The sequence below is a fragment of the Macrobrachium rosenbergii genome, chromosome 41 (assembly GCF_040412425.1).
Source record: "Macrobrachium rosenbergii isolate ZJJX-2024 chromosome 41, ASM4041242v1, whole genome shotgun sequence".
NCBI lineage: Eukaryota > Metazoa > Arthropoda > Malacostraca > Decapoda > Palaemonidae > Macrobrachium > Macrobrachium rosenbergii.
This window is the reverse complement of record NC_089781.1, coordinates 82,586,571-82,604,682: the sequence shown is the minus strand read 5'-3', so window position 1 is coordinate 82,604,682 and position 18,112 is coordinate 82,586,571. Positions and strand designations below refer to the sequence as shown.

The 18,112-nt window shown below is 36.5% G+C and overlaps 2 long non-coding RNA genes across 2 annotated transcripts in view; one reads left to right on the top strand and one right to left on the bottom strand.

Annotated features, from left to right (window-relative positions):
- Positions 1–15,249, top strand: part of LOC136826936 (uncharacterized) — an 84,461-nt gene extending 69,212 nt beyond the window's left edge. The window contains exon 3 of the long non-coding RNA XR_010849761.1: positions 15,139–15,249. This is a non-coding gene — a long non-coding RNA (uncharacterized lncRNA). The remainder of the gene's footprint in view (positions 1–15,138) is intronic.
- The window catches only part of LOC136826937 (uncharacterized), a 70,619-nt gene that overhangs the window by 31,668 nt on the left and 20,839 nt on the right, over positions 1–18,112 (bottom strand). The window lies entirely within an intron of this gene.

The following is an 18,112-nucleotide window of genomic DNA, read 5'->3' as shown; positions in this document are numbered from 1 at the left end:
CATTAAAGCTCCTCTCAAAGATTCGATTCCCATCCACAGAACCTGGACTACTTTAACTTTGCAAGTAGACCTTACTATGACAGCTATGATTCTCATGGGAATAACTGTTTAAAATTAAGATTTTACGACAAATTGGAGAAAACTTTACCTAATCTACGGTTTAGGTTCATGTGCGCTGTCATTAACGCGATAACATTCTAAACCATATTTCCGTTCAACCTGCAGCATGATCCGTCACGAGTAACTGCCGGTTCCATTAACTGACTTCGGGTCCTGAGTCCAACTAATACAGGCCAGCATGATCTGCATCCCCGTCGGCCACCCCTGGCCTGACGTCAGTGCCAGTATCATTGTGCTGACGAATCGTCATCCTATTAAACATCGCGGCTTTTCATCAATAACTCCCTCTCTTTTCGCAGTGTGTCCCATAACCATTTATTTACTGTAGCTTTTATTTCCATCCGTATTTTCGCGGGTCTTCTTCCATTCCTCATACTGTCGCCTCTCCCACTCCCTACGATGCCTGACTATTGTTTGTTCCTTTTCGACGGGTGACCTGGAGCAGAGTAGTTCCTATATCCATCTGTCAGTCGTTTTCTATTTTCAGTGTTCTGTGGGTGGAGTAGCAAGGTTGCGCTATTCGTATTATATCTTAATCTCCGGTTTTGTTGTTTTTAATTTCGCAGTGTTCAATAAAGTGATGAAAACTTTCAAAGCTCCGGTAGAAGAATGATCGTAATTTCCGTCTTCATATTCATGAACAACAATTCCCAAAGTACAAAAACCAAACTAGCCATTAACAGATAACCGCCTTAAAAACTTAAGCACGACTTTGCCAGACAAACCGTTTATAAAACTCACCCTGTGTCCTAATTTTACTCCTTCCCTAATCTGTGTGTCATGAAGAACTATGCCTTTTCAACTGGATCTCCCTAACTAGAGCACTCTACTCTTCTAAATAGGGGCATCCGTATACTTGCAAACATAGGCATCCCTGCTTTTCTAAAACGGACATCCCTCATCTTCCGAATTAAGGATACCCTTCCTTTTCCCAAATAACGATGTCCCTCTTCGAAGTAGGATATTCCTCATACCCTTTCGATATAAGGGTATTCATCCTCTTCCGGAATAGGGACATCCCTCCCAATCCGGAATAGGGACACCCTTCCTGTTCTGAAATAAGGGCATGCCTCCTCCAAGATAAGGACTTCCCTCCACATCTTCTGGAATAGGGACATCCCCACCACCACTTCCGAAACAAGGACACCCATGCACCTCACCCGAAATAGGGACATCCCTCCTACTCCGAAACAGGGACATCCCTCTACCTCTTCCGAAATAGGAACATCCCCCCGCTCCCTCTTTCGAAATGGGGACGTCCCTCCACCTCTTTCGAGATAGGGACACCACTCCACCTCTACCGAAATGGGACCCACTCCCCCCACCACACACAACTCTACTGAAACAAGGACATCCCTCCTCCGAAATAAGAGCAGCCCTCCTCCTCCTCCTCGAATCTCGGTACAATCTTTGACCGTAAAAATCCGCCGCTGAATTCCAATTACCATTACCGAATTGCGCTCATAAAGATATCTATCTACTTGCTGGGTTAATAACGTCCTCTCGTCAAGATGACGTCCGGTGCATCAAAATTCAGCCAAAACCCTTGATCTAGCTGGCTGCGTTTTGGGAGTTCCATCATGCTAGGCTTAACAATTGACATTAATTAGTGATGATATTCTCTAGAAAATGATTAAAATGATTAACGGGTTGATTATTATGGAGGGGGGAGGGTCAGCGTGGAGAGATGGTGGAAGGCGTGGGGGTATGGAAAGAGGGAGGGGGACGACTGGCCTGGTGGGAGCCATACGGGGGTGGGGGACGTGGGAAGATTGATTGAATGCTCAATGAAGCGGAAGAGAATTAATCATTATGAACATCACCTGCCTAAATTACTTTTGATTAAGGCCGCAATCATTCCCGAGGTTGAAAATAATGGCGATCCTTTTTTTTTTTCTACCCCACCCGTGTGTATAAACCATCAACCATTTTTAAAATAAATCACCAATCATTTTAACGTTATGATGATGCTCATTATACCGCGCGCTATTGGTTATTATAATATAGTTATGCAGCGACTGTGATAAGCTGATAGCACATCCATCAACGAAAAATTAACATATGTCATCATAACATAATAACTTTGAAAATGTTGACACCTTTCTATGTCACTCTATAATAAGAGCAAATTCTCATTCCATACAACGCACACAATTATGGGTACGTGATTCTACTCTCTCACTCTCTCTCTCTCTCTCTCTCTGTGTTCGTCGTCTGTCAATTCTCTCTCCCTTCATCTATCCGCCTATGGATCTATACAGCTAACTTTATTTACGCACACAAACACAATATATATATATATATATATATATATATTGTATGTGTATATATATATATACACACACACTCTACATATACCATACATATAAAATATATAAACTGTACATAAGATTACATCTATCTATGTATATGTTAAGTGTATGTATATATATAATATATAATATATATACATACATACTCAAACATACATATATATATACATATATATAATATATATATATATAAATATACATATATACAGTACATATATATAAAAATATACATATATATATATATATATATATATATATATATATATATATATATATATATATATATATATATATATATATACATTACATCCATTACATCCCATGGATCGGAGAGGCGTACAAAAAGTTAAACTATCCATATCCATCTGTATACGAATCCTCATCCGTCAGAATTATTTGTTCATTTAAAGGTTGAAAGGTTTTATGGCGATATGTTATCTATAAATCAGTTAAGTATTTTCCATTATGTTAGTTAATTCTATCTGCATTGCTTATATTTCATGACACGAAATATTACGCTTTTCGATGTGAATAAAATGTCAATTAGTTGCTTCAGCGCCGCGGATTAAAAAGAGCGAAACGCGGAGATGGGGGAAACGAGAGAGAGGTGTAACAGCGAATGGCAAAAATATAAAAAGAGAATGGAAAAAAGGGGAGGTGGGAGGAATTTAGAAAAAAGAAAAAAGCGTGCATAGGGTAGACGAACTAAAAAGCGCTGGCGTGTCCCCGCTTCGCATTTATCGCATAAGGTAGGCGATAATTGCAGTGAAACAAAACATGAGGGAAGAGAATCTAGGCAAAATCCGCGCGCGTGCTGTGACACTCGCCCCGATGAAACGAATGGAAATATACGACGGCCGAGAGTTTATTGTCGTCATTGTTATTTTTTATTCCCTCTTACGGTTTTATTCCTTTTTTTTTTTTTTTTTTTTTGGCTGCTGGGTTTGCGGACATGAGTTTCGGTATTTCGTTCGTCATGACAGGTTGTCATGCATGAGATGTTTCAGGTTCCAAACTTCTAGTAGTTATAATAATAATAATAATAATAATAATAATAATAATAATAATAATAATAATAATAATAATAATAATAATAATAATAACGAATAAAAACATAAATGAACATATAATCAGTTTTAGCTACTTTATAAGCGAAAGATTTTTCTATTTCTTATCGTTAATAATAATTACACATTACTATTTAAGAATCATGCCATAAATTAAAAAATATACCACTCTATGTACATCTCTAATCCTCCACAAGTCTTACGTGTATTATTATTACTATTAACATTGCAAAGGTACCGACCTTCACGAAGTAGCGATGGTAAATGTCAACTGGAGTTAATCGATCGGTTTAGACGTATTGAACTGAATTGAATATAGAATTTAGGCCAAAGGGCAAGCACTAAGACCTATGAGAGCATTCAGCGCTGAAACGGAAATTGACAGTACATGGTTTGAAAGATGTAACAGGAAGAAAACCTCGCAGTTGCACTATGAATCAATTGGCAGGAGAGGGTGGAAAGAAAGATGGAAGAAAGAGAAAGGAGGTACAGTAAAAAGAACGAAAGGGTTGCAGCTAGGGGCCGAAGGCACGCTGCAAAGAACCTTAAGTAATGCCTACAGCGCACTGTATGGGGGTAGCCATCACGGTAGTTGTAGCGTATAAGGGTATAAGATGACTCTGGTGGACCAACTTAACTTTTCCAAGCAAACAAGGCATCTTAGAGTTGAGTATACCTTAGTTTAACCAGACCAATGAGCTGATTAAGAACTTTCTTAGGGCTGGCCCGAAGGATTAGATTTATTTTACGTGGCTAAGAACCAATTGGTTTACCTAGCAACAGGACCTACAGCTTATTGTGGAATCCGAACCACATTATACCGAGAAATGAGTTTCTATCACCAGAAATAAATTTCCCTAATTCTTCACTGGCCGGCCGGAGACGCGAACTCGGGCCTAGCAGAGAGCCAGCCGACGACTCTACCGACTCGCCCAACGAGGAACTTGGAGATACCTGCCTATTCTTTATATATATACAAATGTCCCCTTTTTCCCTTTCTACAAAGAAATTGTTTAATGAACCTGGGTCAAGCGTTTAAACCGTCTAAAACTGTAATCCCCCTTCGAGTTGACAAGGGTAATCCCCCTTGGAATCTGTTCGGTAAGAGATTTATTTTAATCCTCCTGGACAGTGGCGACCAATCCTATTTCTACAATGACAATTATATTATTTTGCATATGAATTACAGAAAGATTAATTTATTTCCTACATTTGTTTGGTATTTCGGTATTTTGTAATTCCACTCGATGATATTCCCAAAATAGGCCTTGGATATCCCTGCCAACTTACTTCTTACTTCCGTCTCCAGCTACGCTTTTCAGCCTGTTAAAGGGATCACTCGTCTCCTCCAATCTCGTCCATCTTCAAAAACGTCCTCTCTTCTCAACGGTTCAACTGTTGGCAAGTTATTCTTTTTCGGGATCTCCTTAACTGCATCCCTCCAGCGTTTACGTTTGCGTGTTCTAATCTTGATCTCCTTCCCTCAGATATCCAGTCCCATTTCTTCTCAGCAACTCTATTTTCGTCCATTCTCACTAGATGGCCTTGCCATCTCAGCTGTTCTTCACAATTTTACCCAACACTGCGCTGATATTATACTTCTCACGATATTTTGGGAAATGGCAGGGCCGGAAATCGCTGCAAAGACCCTTTTAATTCAAGATTCAAAGCGGAACTTTCCAGATCTTGCGGGCAAGAGTATGTCGTACAATTGTACTTTTGGTTTATGCTCTTTTACACTAGATAGAAATTGTTGATTGTTCTGGTAATTCCAATTGGTCACAGCAATTCTGAACCTAGTTTTATTTTGATGCTTTAAAAAATGAAGCATCCAGAACTCGTTGTAAACAAAGCTCTCTCCAAAGGAAAAGGTGTATTTTATGATAATGAAAAGAAAGCATCGAATAAAGAAAATGACTGGACCACTTGAACCCATTAAGTTGTCGAGTTGCAAGATCCTTGCAAAAGCTTAACTAATGTCAGATATACGGTTGTATTCGGCCATGAAGCCTGTCTAACGCATACCCGTGCCCGTGGAAGCCCTTGGAGAATTAAATCAGCAATTCCAAACATAACATTATCTATTCTAATTCCTTGGAGGGTAAAGTCAGTGCTCCCAGAGACAGTCTTTTCTATTTGTCTACTTTCTTGAAGGGTCGCATCAGTACAAACACGATAAATGCCCATTTGTCTACTGCACTGGAGAGTGAAGTCAGTATTTTCAAACATAATATTATCTATTTGTCTACCTCCTTAGAGGGTTAAGTCAGTTTTCTTCCAAATATTTAAATATCTATTTGTCTACTCCTTGGAGGGTTAAACCAATGCTTCCCCAAGATAGCCATTTTCTAATTCATTTGAGGGTTAAGTCAGTACGTCCAAATATTTTTAATGCCTATCAGCTTACTCCTTGGAGGGTCAAATCAGTACTTCCAACAAAAGATCTATTATCTACTTCCTTTGTAGGTTAAGTCAGTACTTCCAAATACTTCACTATCTATTTATCTGCTCCTTGGAGGGTCAAATCAGACTTCCAACATGATATCCATTTTCTACTTCACTGGAGAGTTAAGTCAGTACTTTCAAACTTAACATCATCTATTCATCTACTTAACTTTTGATTTAGTATTAGATTCTGGCGTCAAAATAACAATGCCACTGATGCCACACAAAATAAACTCGTTAACAATGAACTCATCAGTACTAAATTATCTTCTAAGTTTCAATAACACAACATTCAAACAACAGACACAGCAAGAAAGAAAGACAAGTCCAATTACAGATGAGAAAGTTTCTTCTTTTTTACCTATGAAAAAAAAAGCACTTCAATTCAAGGATGCCTTTAAGAGACAATATACTTATTGATGCCTAATTCAAGGTAAATAAAATAGTCATGAGATTAATAGTTAATGGTCATTATGAACCCTCACTGAAATCACATAAGTAGGACATCATCATTTATACATTAATCATTCATCTCGCCTCTTCATGGTTGAACTTTCATCGGTCCATCCTTCACTGTCATTAAAAGCGATTAATAAACATAAATCCGTCTAATTCTTGGATAACACAACCTCACGTAGCATACGACATGAACATTCTGTGACCTTTTAAAAGACCACAATCCACTGACATATGGCAGCCACAATTACGTATTACAGTTCTAATTTTCTTCTCCACTACCTTAAATCTGTTACATTTCTTTCATAATTAAGTCTTTATTCAAATTTAATTTCATTTCTTCTTTGGTTTGTCTGTAAAATAACTCTTCATTTTAACAGCCATCTTGCGTTTCATCAAATCCCTGAAGTTATGAAAGATTGTGTACTGAGCAAGTAAATAAGATGTGCGTTTCTTGTGAATATCGATCAGTCCCAAACCATATATTTTAAGTGACCCTACATGCATGTTGAGATCAGCACCATTTCGACCAGCCTGATTTTTTGTCTAACTGGACTCCTGCACGCACATTATGCTACTTCAGCTAGGAAAGAATATTTTGTCGAGGAGCGAGCTCCAAGAAAACAGAATTTTACACAAATATACTTAAAATAAGACTTACACAACGACTGTGCTTAAAAGTACAAGGTACAGATGAAAACGTACCACATATATTTAAACATAGTTCAAATCGCATAAATGTAATAAAATGATCATCCATTTTTGTTCTCTACAATATGTTTACATACGCAACTTTTATGCTTGCATTTATATGCAAGCATTTGCATGCAAAACAATTACCATTTAGGCATATACAAATTTAAACACATGCAGACCGCACATGATGAGAATATTAAATTAGAATATGACCTACAGTAAATTAAAAAAAAAAAAGGCTTCACCAAAATTAAGCACAAAGCTGCATAAACACAAAATTAGACTGCAAAACGTGAGTAAAATGAAGGTGAATGAGAGAGATTTGAGTACGTAATAAAATGTTTCATGCACGAACGCTACGAAGAAATGGAAGAAAGCATGACAGATTAAAGGAAAACAAAGCCTGTTTATATTCTACACATCATTATCAACAGAGACGAGTATGAAAATCAGTGAAATAAAATGACGACGAATGAGAAAGATTTGAATATATGAGAATGTTTCGCCAACTAACGCTGCGAAGCTATATGAGAGAGCATCGGTAATTGAATTAAAGGAAAACAAAGCGTGTTCATATTCTAGACATCATTATCAACCAGGACAAGTCTGAATACCAGCGAAGGCAAGAACGAGAGCACAATCCATTCTTTTTCTCGACGCTTCCAAATCTAATATTACTTCCTACATTTTTTCGGGGTTCTTTCAGAATTTTGGGGTAAATAATTACGCATCGGTATCACACGTTCCCCTCTCCAAATAATTAATGATGGGATCTGGAAGGAAATGAAAAAATTCCCCAACACCTGAGCGCAGGAGGAGGAGGAGGAGGAGGAGGAGGAGGAGGAGGAGGAGGAGGAGGAGGAGGAGGAGGAGGAGGAGGAGAGGAAGAGGAGAGAGAGGGTCGAGGAAACTTTTTATAATCTCAAGAGAAACAACAAGCTTTTGGGAACTAACTTTTCATGGAGTCTTTCGGGGGATACCCTTGTCTTTTGCTTCCTTTTATACGAAGAAGCGTCGAAATCTTGCTTTTCCCCTGATAGCTCATATTCTTTTCGCGCGGAATGCAGGCGACCCTTCGAGAAAAACTACACGGCGAGGCAAAATTCCACCGGCCAACACACGCCGACGAAAACGATAAAAAGAAAAGTGGTCGGACGAAATGCAACGACATCAGGACAATAAACTCTTAAAACGCCCATGCTTTGGATATCTCTTTCTCTCTGGCTCTAGCTCTACCTCGCTCTCTCTCTCTCCTTCTCTTTATCTCGACTCGAGAGGGAAGGGCAAAAAAAAAATCAAGAAAACAAATCGGCAACATGTCTCCCGTTGCAATCGTCAGAATTTATTCAAACCATAGATCAGTAAAAGACTTTTGGAAAGGAGGGCCTAAAATTGAAAGCGTATTCCAACTAAACTTTGTTTACTTCTTCTCCTCCGGCTTTTTGGATGGTGAGGGACTTGTCGCCTTGGGTAACCTTACCCCCAACCCCACGGCCCCTCCTACCAACACCACTTCTCACTAACCAAAACACCCCTCACCCCTATCCTACTCATCTCAGGACCCAATCCCACCCCTGGACCCACCTCGGCACCAGGCATAAAAAAAGGGGGGAAAACGAAGGAATTTGACACATTTGAACATCTTTTGCGTCCTGGGCAAAAGCCCACCCATTAAATTCTAAAGCCCAATAACAGTTAAGGCTTTAGCTTGTGGATATCGGGGCGGATTTCGTGTAACATTGGCTAGATTTTTATCCCGAGTTGACGCTACCCAAGAACCAGATGCTTTGCTGGAGGTCTATTTCGAAATGATTTCTTTCCCTCTCTTTTCTCGTTAATTGGGATGAACGCCGTCGTATGCAAGTGGGCTCACGCTGAGGAAGAGAGCGAAATAAAGACAGCTCTTACATATTTCTGCCTGCTCATTATGTATCTCATAGCTACAATATAATATAATATAATACATACATATATATATATATATATATATATATATATATATATATATATATATATATATATATAATATATATATATATATATATATATATATATATATATGTGTGTGTGTGTGTGTGTGTGTATATATATATATATATATATATATATATATATATATATATATATATTATAAAATATACTTAGCATTAATTATGTATCTCAAAGCATTATATATATATATATACATATACAAACATTTATATATGTATATATAATGTATATGTATATATATATATATATATATTATATATATATATATATATATATATATATATATATATATATATATATATATATATATATATATATATATATATATACATACACAGTACAAATAGGAGGACGAAAAGATGACGCATTTTTCAGCTTTATTTGCTGCCACTGTTTCAAAGCACGGCTTCATCATCAGGGCTAAATTACAACATTAGTAGTAATTAAAATCAACAAATATGACTCAGTGAAAATTATTAACGTTAAAAATATAATTAAAACTGAAACATAATGTTAAAACTATCCTAACGGTTCAAAATATGAAAACTGACCAATAAGGGCTCTAAATGAACGAAGAACCATCTCAAGTTATAAACAGAGGGGCAGATGAAGACTGACCGTTCAATGATGGAACAAGCCGTTTGATGATTAGCGACTCGATGACTTGGAGAGAATTTTCATCGGCAGCTTGCTCTATAATTTCAAAATCATTATAGGAAATAAAAGATTTACAACCTTTAGTATGTTCTCTTATGTTGGAAAACTCCTTACTCAAAGTACAGCCTGTTCGCACTTTCAGCATTCTTTTGGTGGATCCGATGTAAGTCCCAAGATTACATCTCGGGCAAGTATACCTATAAACCGCCATTGAACGCATATATATATATATATATATATATATATATATATATATATATATATATATATATATATATATATATATATATATATATATATACATTGAGGACGTAAGGAGAGAAATTAAAAGTTAAGCTATGTAACATAACACCAGGAGCTGATGACATGATACATTCGGAACCGTGGTTCGATCGTGATAATATACTGGAATGCTGACGTAGGTGTATCTGGAGAAGTGGAAAGGCTACAGAATAATGAGTGCTGGGAATAATTTTCTTTGCAAAGCGGAATAGGTGATATAAGTCACTAAGAAACAGCCTATATAGGCATAACATTGTTCAGTATCATTAAAATAGTTGTATGTTACAGTTAAAGTTAAATATATCTTAGTTTAACCAGACCACCGAGCTGATTAACAGCTCTCCTAGGGCTGGCCCGAAGGATTAGATCTATTTTACGTGGCTAAAAACCAACTGGTTACCTAGCAACGGGACCTACAGTTTATTGTGGAATCCGAACCACATTATGACGAGAAATGAATTTCTATCACTAGAAATAAATTCCTCTAATTCTTCATTGGCCGCTGGGAGAGTCGAACGCTGGGCTAAAAGCGTGCTAGCCGAGAGCTCTACCCACCCCTCCAACGAAGAACTTGTATGCTATAATGATTCAGAATGTAAAATAGAAAACGAGAGAGCCCAGAGGGCACCGCAATGGAGGTTAGGACGAAGACGAAGAATTGTGTTTAAAGTGTTTGTTGTGAAAGTTACACAAGACTCTGAAATTAAAAGAAACGTTGTTTGTGGGTTACATGGGTACGGGAAAAGCAAATGAAAAGACTCATAAGCACAATAAGGTGCTATGATAAATGGTGAAGATAATTTCTTCAGTCAATTAGAATTCTTTACAATGCAAGCAACGCTGACTCTTTTAGATGGAGTGAAGAAGGAAGTCATAACACATTACATAACTTTAAATTACCTACTGTATTATTCACAATCGTGATGTAAAAAAAAACACACACATTTACTATTTTATGCAATTAAGTGTATTTGCAAAAATATATGTAAGTTCTATCTTTGCTTATGGCGTATATATATTTATTTATTATGTACACACACATATATAATATATATATATTATACATACATATATATACATACAGGTACATATATACAGTGTATATATATACATATATATACATATACACGTGTTCAAATTGCTATCTTTGCAATGAGAGAGAGAGAGAGAGAGAGAGAGAGAGAGAGAGAGAGAGAGAGAGAGAGAGAGAGAGAGAGAGAGAGAGAGACATTTATGATTTTCACAATTGTCATGGGAAGAATGCAATAAAACACATTTACACTTTTATTCAATTTTGTGTATTATATATATATATATATATATATATATATATATATATATATATATATATATATATATATATATATATATATATATATATATATATATATATATATATATATATATATATATATATATATACAGTATATGTGTGTCTGTGTGTTTGTAAGCGAATGTGTTTATGTGTGTGTATGCTACCACTGTAATGAGAGAGAGAGAGAGAGAGAGAGAGAGAGAGAGAGAGAGAGAGAGAGAGAGAGAGAGAGAGAGAGAGAGAGAGCAAAATGAAAGTCAGAAAGCAATGCGCCACTATTTTTAGAGAAAAGTGTCACAATCATCGCCACTGTTCCTAAAGAAAACTGTGTCACAATCATCATCACTATCATCATTCATAATGTCCCATGTATTCTTGCGCCGAATGCCAAAGGACTGTTATATACCCAAGCTCGCGTCCACAGCACACAAGACCCCTTTATGGAAAAAAAAAATTAATGGAAAACAGAAGAAAGTGACATTTTTGTCAACGTGTCCAATTATTTGATTCGTATAATAGAGCTTTCAAATGGTGCCTAAGACATGGTCCCAGATGATAAATAATGTAAATTATGGAATTAACGTTTACCCTAATACTGAATAAAAATTTTGTATTAGTCCATAAAGATCCCATAACAGCTTACATTATTTCTACATTGTTATTCTGAGTCTTTGATCTTTCAAGTTGTCACGCCAGTTGTATAAATCTATCAATCAAAATGAATTTTTTTTAAGTGTGATCCTGAACAATTCTTCTGCTATGACTAGCTATTGAGATATCGGTATGAAGCAGGACTAGCTATTGAGATATCGGTATGAAGCAGAAGTTATAACCATTCTTGACTGATATGTTTGGCTATACTAATTAATATATATTGCTAGGTGGTCTTGACTCTAATATTCTGCCATCTGTCTACCTTTCGACTGTGCCATTAGTCGAGTAAGACGCGTAGCCGAATTTCAGGCAGGATTCGGAGGTTTCCTAGGTTAGTTTTAAAAAAAGTGGCAGGTTTGGCTGTATCCCTGTAAATTTGCCGTTCTTTGCAACAGAAGTAGTTATAAAAAATTTTCATACCATAAAAAATATCTGGTGCCGTTCTTTGCAATAAAAGCAGTTATCAAAAATGTTCATAACATAAAAAATATCCGGCAACAAATGTATCTTGTTTCTGTCGATTACATAAGACTTGTAAAATTCAGCAATGCCGTAAATGTAACATCGCATGATTTTCCGTACAACTGATCACAAACGTGTCATTTCTACGAGAACATTCAGTTGTGGTCGAATACCCGTCACTCCAAAACGGTGCACAGACGACACCGCATTAACTGCATAAAAGTCACTAACAAATATGGCGCAATATACAAACTAACGCCAATCATAATTGGTGCATCATTAGCAACCAACATTTCGGTATCTATTAATTTCGAGCGAGAGAGGCAGACAACAAAAGTTGTTCAAACTGACGAGATAAAATGAAATAATACAAAATGATGTAGGTAATTATGCGCTTTGAAAATTTTGCCGTAATAAAACATATATTTCACTGGACTTGTTAATCCTTTCACAATTTAATGGTATCAGTTCTAAGGAAGAGAGCACGATAGCGAATAGTAACAAAAATTCTTCATAAATACAATGTGTATCGTATATTAATTTTGATGTCGCAGTCTGCGGGTAATGAACTCCGCGTTTAACTACCAAAAAATTACTAAAGAAAATGTAAAACAACATTATATACTGGATAGAAATACATATATATTGATGTAGTATTTGACGGACGAGAACACTAGATGTATTTTTAACAATTTCCACTTGTGAACTTAACCTCCATAATTCACTTTCAAATGCTGCTCAGGTGTGTTTACCCAACAGCCTCTTGGGACTGAATTCCCACAAAAAGCAAGCCTTTCTGTACGGTAGGGAACAAACCAGCCTTTTTTTTTTTAAATCCCCATGTCGAAGTCTGTTTGTCTCTGAGATATTGAACCGAACCCGACAAAAGTCTCGTGTTCGCTTGAGAATATCAGATGCCAACGACACAAATATCGGGAGAAGAAAAAAAACTGACTCCAAAATTCAGCTGTAGGGGAAGATCGACAATCACCGAAATCGGATTGAATAAACTAAGAATAGAAGTGATAGAAGTGATCGATCTAGACAGAGGGAGACAGAGAGAGGCGGACAAACATTATGAAAGCCTTGCCTTGTCTATCAGGGCTTCTGAGGAGCACAGGGGTGGGAAAGGGGCTTATACAAAAAACTGAGAAGGCTGGATTGAAAGTGTAACCTCTGAGGTACGTAAGGAAAGAGGGAAGGAAGAGGGGAGAGAAGAAAGAGGAAAGTGTCATTAACCTCTTGCTACACAATAGCTCAAAACGGTGTAATTGGTGGATTATGACTTGGGAGACATCTTGTGCCGGAAAAGTTTATGAATGAAAATAACGTAATAAGGCTGAAAGAAGACATAATACATATCTCCCATTATTACACTTAATAATCATATGCAGCATACTTCCTTATGGAACGGACCAAACACTATTTCAAAACAATTTTAATTATAGGAATATTCTAACATACAACATACGCAAATTACAATCAATAAAAACAAGTAAAAAATGCGCCGAAGTATCTTCGGCGCAATCGAGTTTTCTGTACAGCCGCTACAGCGTATAATCAAGGCCATCGAAAATAGGTCTATCTTTCGGTGGTCTCGGTATAATGCTGTATGAGCCCCAGCCCAAGAAACTTGAACCACGGCCCGGCGGTGGCCTGTCCTATATCGTTGCCAGACGCACCATTGTGGCTAACTTTAACCTTAAATAAAATAAAAACTACTGAGGCTAGCGGGCTGCACTCTGGTGTGTCTGATGATTGGAGGGTGGATGATCAACATATCAATTTGCAGCCCTCTAGCCTCAGCAGTTTTTAAGATCTGAGGGCGGACAGCAGAAGTGAGGACGGACAGGCAAAGCCGGCACAATAGTTTTCTCTTACAGAAAACTAAAAACTGGTCAGAGTATACGTACAGTTAAAGGCAACTAAGGGAATAAAAGAATACCACAGAGTAACCTCAAGTAAGAAACTGAGTCCAACGCCTGTGAGAGGCCAAGTGACAGCTTTAAATTTGACGCATTGATCAAAAAACAAACTATGCCTATGCAAAGTGAGCAATCAAATATCTTCAAATAATATTAAAATCATTTTGCAATTCCAGTAATGTACGCACAACAAATAAACAAAACATGTATACTATAGATGAAGAGCCAATATATACATATACAGCATATACAGTGATGTATGCACAAAATATAAACAAAATATATATATATATATATATATATATATATATATATATATATATATATATATATATATATATATATATATATATATATATATATATATATAATCCTTTTTAATTTCAGGGAAAACTTGAAATATATTTCAGCAACCAGTAGATTATAAGCTTCATTATAAAAGAAGATTGGCCTCTTTTAAACTTGAGACAAAAGCACAGGAACAGCGACGACACTATTCCTAATTTCAAGAAAGAAAGAAAAATGTTTTCCGACGGCATGTTTCACATGTGCTCCCGAAAGTCTGTCTTTACTGAGATAAAAAGTTGGGAAAAATATCAAATGGGTGTTAAGTACTGCTGTGATTAATAATAAAATGAAACCTTTCACTAGTTTCAGCAGCGTTGTTCGCAAATTCAATATATGAAAAGGCAAGAAAAGACACTTATAAATTCTAAAAAGAACTGGTTTTTATCTGCTTTTTCCTTTCTTTACAGATGTCAACCAGTGATGCAATATGTCACAGACGTAAAATGGAGTCACTGAGAAGAAAAGCACCATGAGGCGGAGATTCTTCATGATATAAAAGGATTTTCGCCCTGATTCATGTAAGTTATTATTCACGATGAGCACATGCACGTACGCATTCATTCATGAAAACATAAGCTATTTTGAGGCAAAGGAAACTTGTACGGTATTTTCAGACCTTGGTGTTAGCTTTTTTTTTAATTACGAAGATTTATCGTAATATCTATCCAGAGGCTTCCGTACTCTTCCTTCACAAATTCTATTTAATTACCTCTTCTCTCATCCTACCATCATCGATCATATTTACTCCCAAATACATGATTATATGGATCTACAGTTGCTCTATCCTCATGGCTTCCATTTATCCTTACAGCCTTGTGCTTATTAACATTCACTTACAAAGTGTCTCCTCTGTCTTTGTAGTCTTCTTCACAACCATTATTTAACACTTTTCCACTCTGCACTCCAATTCAGACCCCTTTTTTATACCCAAACTCTGACATTTCCTTTCCTTTCTGTGACTTCAGACTAACTATACTTTAAGAGCTACATTAATAAAAAACCAGTCACTTATATACCTATGTATTCTCACTTTTTATAACTTAACCTTATTTTTCTAAACCTGTCTGAACAAAAATCCCCTATCAATGGCCACATTTATTGTTGGCCGGCCACAATTTACATTGTAATGTAGCCTACTTTATATCAAAACGACTTAGCATCGGTTTCAGAGTTCGATTATATCTCTCTCTCTCTCTCTCTCTCTCTCTCTCTCTCTCTCTCTCTCTCTCTCTCTCTCTCTCTCTCTCTCTCTCTCTCAAAATTACCGACGAGTTTACCTGGCACTAATTAACATTTTCTAATGTCCTATGTAATAAAACTTTCACTAAGAAGAAACACTATATTAACAAAACAAGCAATTACAATGAATGTTTAATGACTCTGAACGAGCACCACTTGAAATAATAATACAATGCTACACTGTAAAACTTAGCAAAATACCAAATTTATTTTCAAAACACAAGTATCATCTGAACAGTTGGTAATTCATTTTACATAAGAAAACTATGAAAACAATACAAAGTACTACAGTAAAAATATATCCCAACATTTCTTGACATCACAATGACCTAGAACGAAAACCAAAACCTAATAAAAAATTAAAGATAAAGGTGTCACATATACTTATCTGAAAATAAATAAATGCAAAAATCACGATAAAAACATTAAGAGCATTTACCAATAGCTACCGACTTCAACAAATAAAAAAATTCTTGCTGCCATTCAGATACTTCAACGCAAATCAAGCAACAAAAAGTCTGTTCACACCCAAGACAGCAATATTTTCCAAGATCCATCTTTCGCAATGCAAAAGATTTAAAAAAGAGAGAGCGAGAATAAAAAGGTAGGCAGAGAGGAAAAAAGAAGATTCTGCAACAACAAAGTACAAAAAGGCTTGAGGCAGAGTTAAGCTTAAACATCTCAGGTAGAAACGCCCTTAAATCTCTAAGTAAAAATAACCGTCAATGCACACCGGTGTGGAACATCGCCATTTAGGGCTTTTAGTTCGGGGACCTTCTATGGCCGAGTCGGTCCAGCGTTCTCTCTTCCACCAAATGAAAACCAAGAGGGGGATGAGGCAGAGGGGGATGAGGAAGAGAGGGAGGAGTAGGTAAAGGAGGGGAGGGGGGAAAAAAGGGAGAGGAGGACAAGTCACTCACCGCAGGAGGAAGAGGATCCACACTGAGGAAAAAAGTGGAAAACTTCCTACTCTGAGCAGGAAAATGGAAATTTTACTGAGGAAAATAAAGAATCTGATTTATATGAAGGAGAGGAAAACCTAATATAAGAAAGGAAATACTGAAAGCATTTTAAGAAACGAATGCAAACATCCGCTGAGGAGGACAATGGAGAAGTTATTCTTGAGGAGAGGTGAGGAAAACTTTGCAGAAACAAAAAAAGGGAATTTATTCTAAAAAAAAAACAAAAGATTAACATTAATGGCTGGCTTTCACTCTGAGGAGGGAAATAGAATTTATTCTGGTTTAAAGAAGAAACCCTACAGAGAGGAAAATAACTGTATAATGAGGAAGTTAAAACCTCTACAGGAAATAAAGAATCTACACTAAGGAAAGGAAGGGATTGGTTTTATGTCGAACTGACGCCAACATAAAAAGCTCTTCGAAAAAGATCTACTCTTTAAAAGAAAATAGAGGAATTTCAATGAAAAAATGGAGAGGGAAACTTGCTACTCTCAGGAGGGAAATGACGAATTTAATCTCAGGAAAGGTGAGTAAAACCATCTTCTCTGAGGAAAAACAAATCTGTATTTTAGTTAAAGAGAAGAGTCATGCCTCTTCCTCTTGAAGAGTTATAGAGAATATAATCGAGGAAATGTGAAGAAAATCGTTGACAAAAATAGAGAATATATTCTCTACACAGACGAAAATCGACAATAAGCGACAGTGAGAAGAACTGACGAGAAGAAAAGATTTTCACTCTGATGAATGAGGAGGAAAACCTCCCCTGCGGAGGAAAATGGACAGCCTTCTTTCCTTAACTATGATTTCCCTCACTTTCTAAAATATTAATTATTCCCAGCGGTAGAAGTCGTTGTCCGAGTACGGGACTTATTTGCGAGATCATCAGTAAAAGACTATAAAATCAAATCAGCAAAAGAAATAAAATTTTAAAATGATTGCAATTTACTCCCTCTAAGCTACGTTTCCCAAAACTTCAGGAGCAATTCTGGTGTAAAAATGCTTAAATTCATGACAAAATATCATGTTAATTACTACAAATACATCAATATTATATTATTACAATCACAGCATCGTCACTATTGTATTTTTAGTAGTAGAAGTAACTTAGTGAAATACTGGATATACATTTACTTTACAACAAAGCCGCATCCACATGGTCTTACATAATAATCAAGGTCTA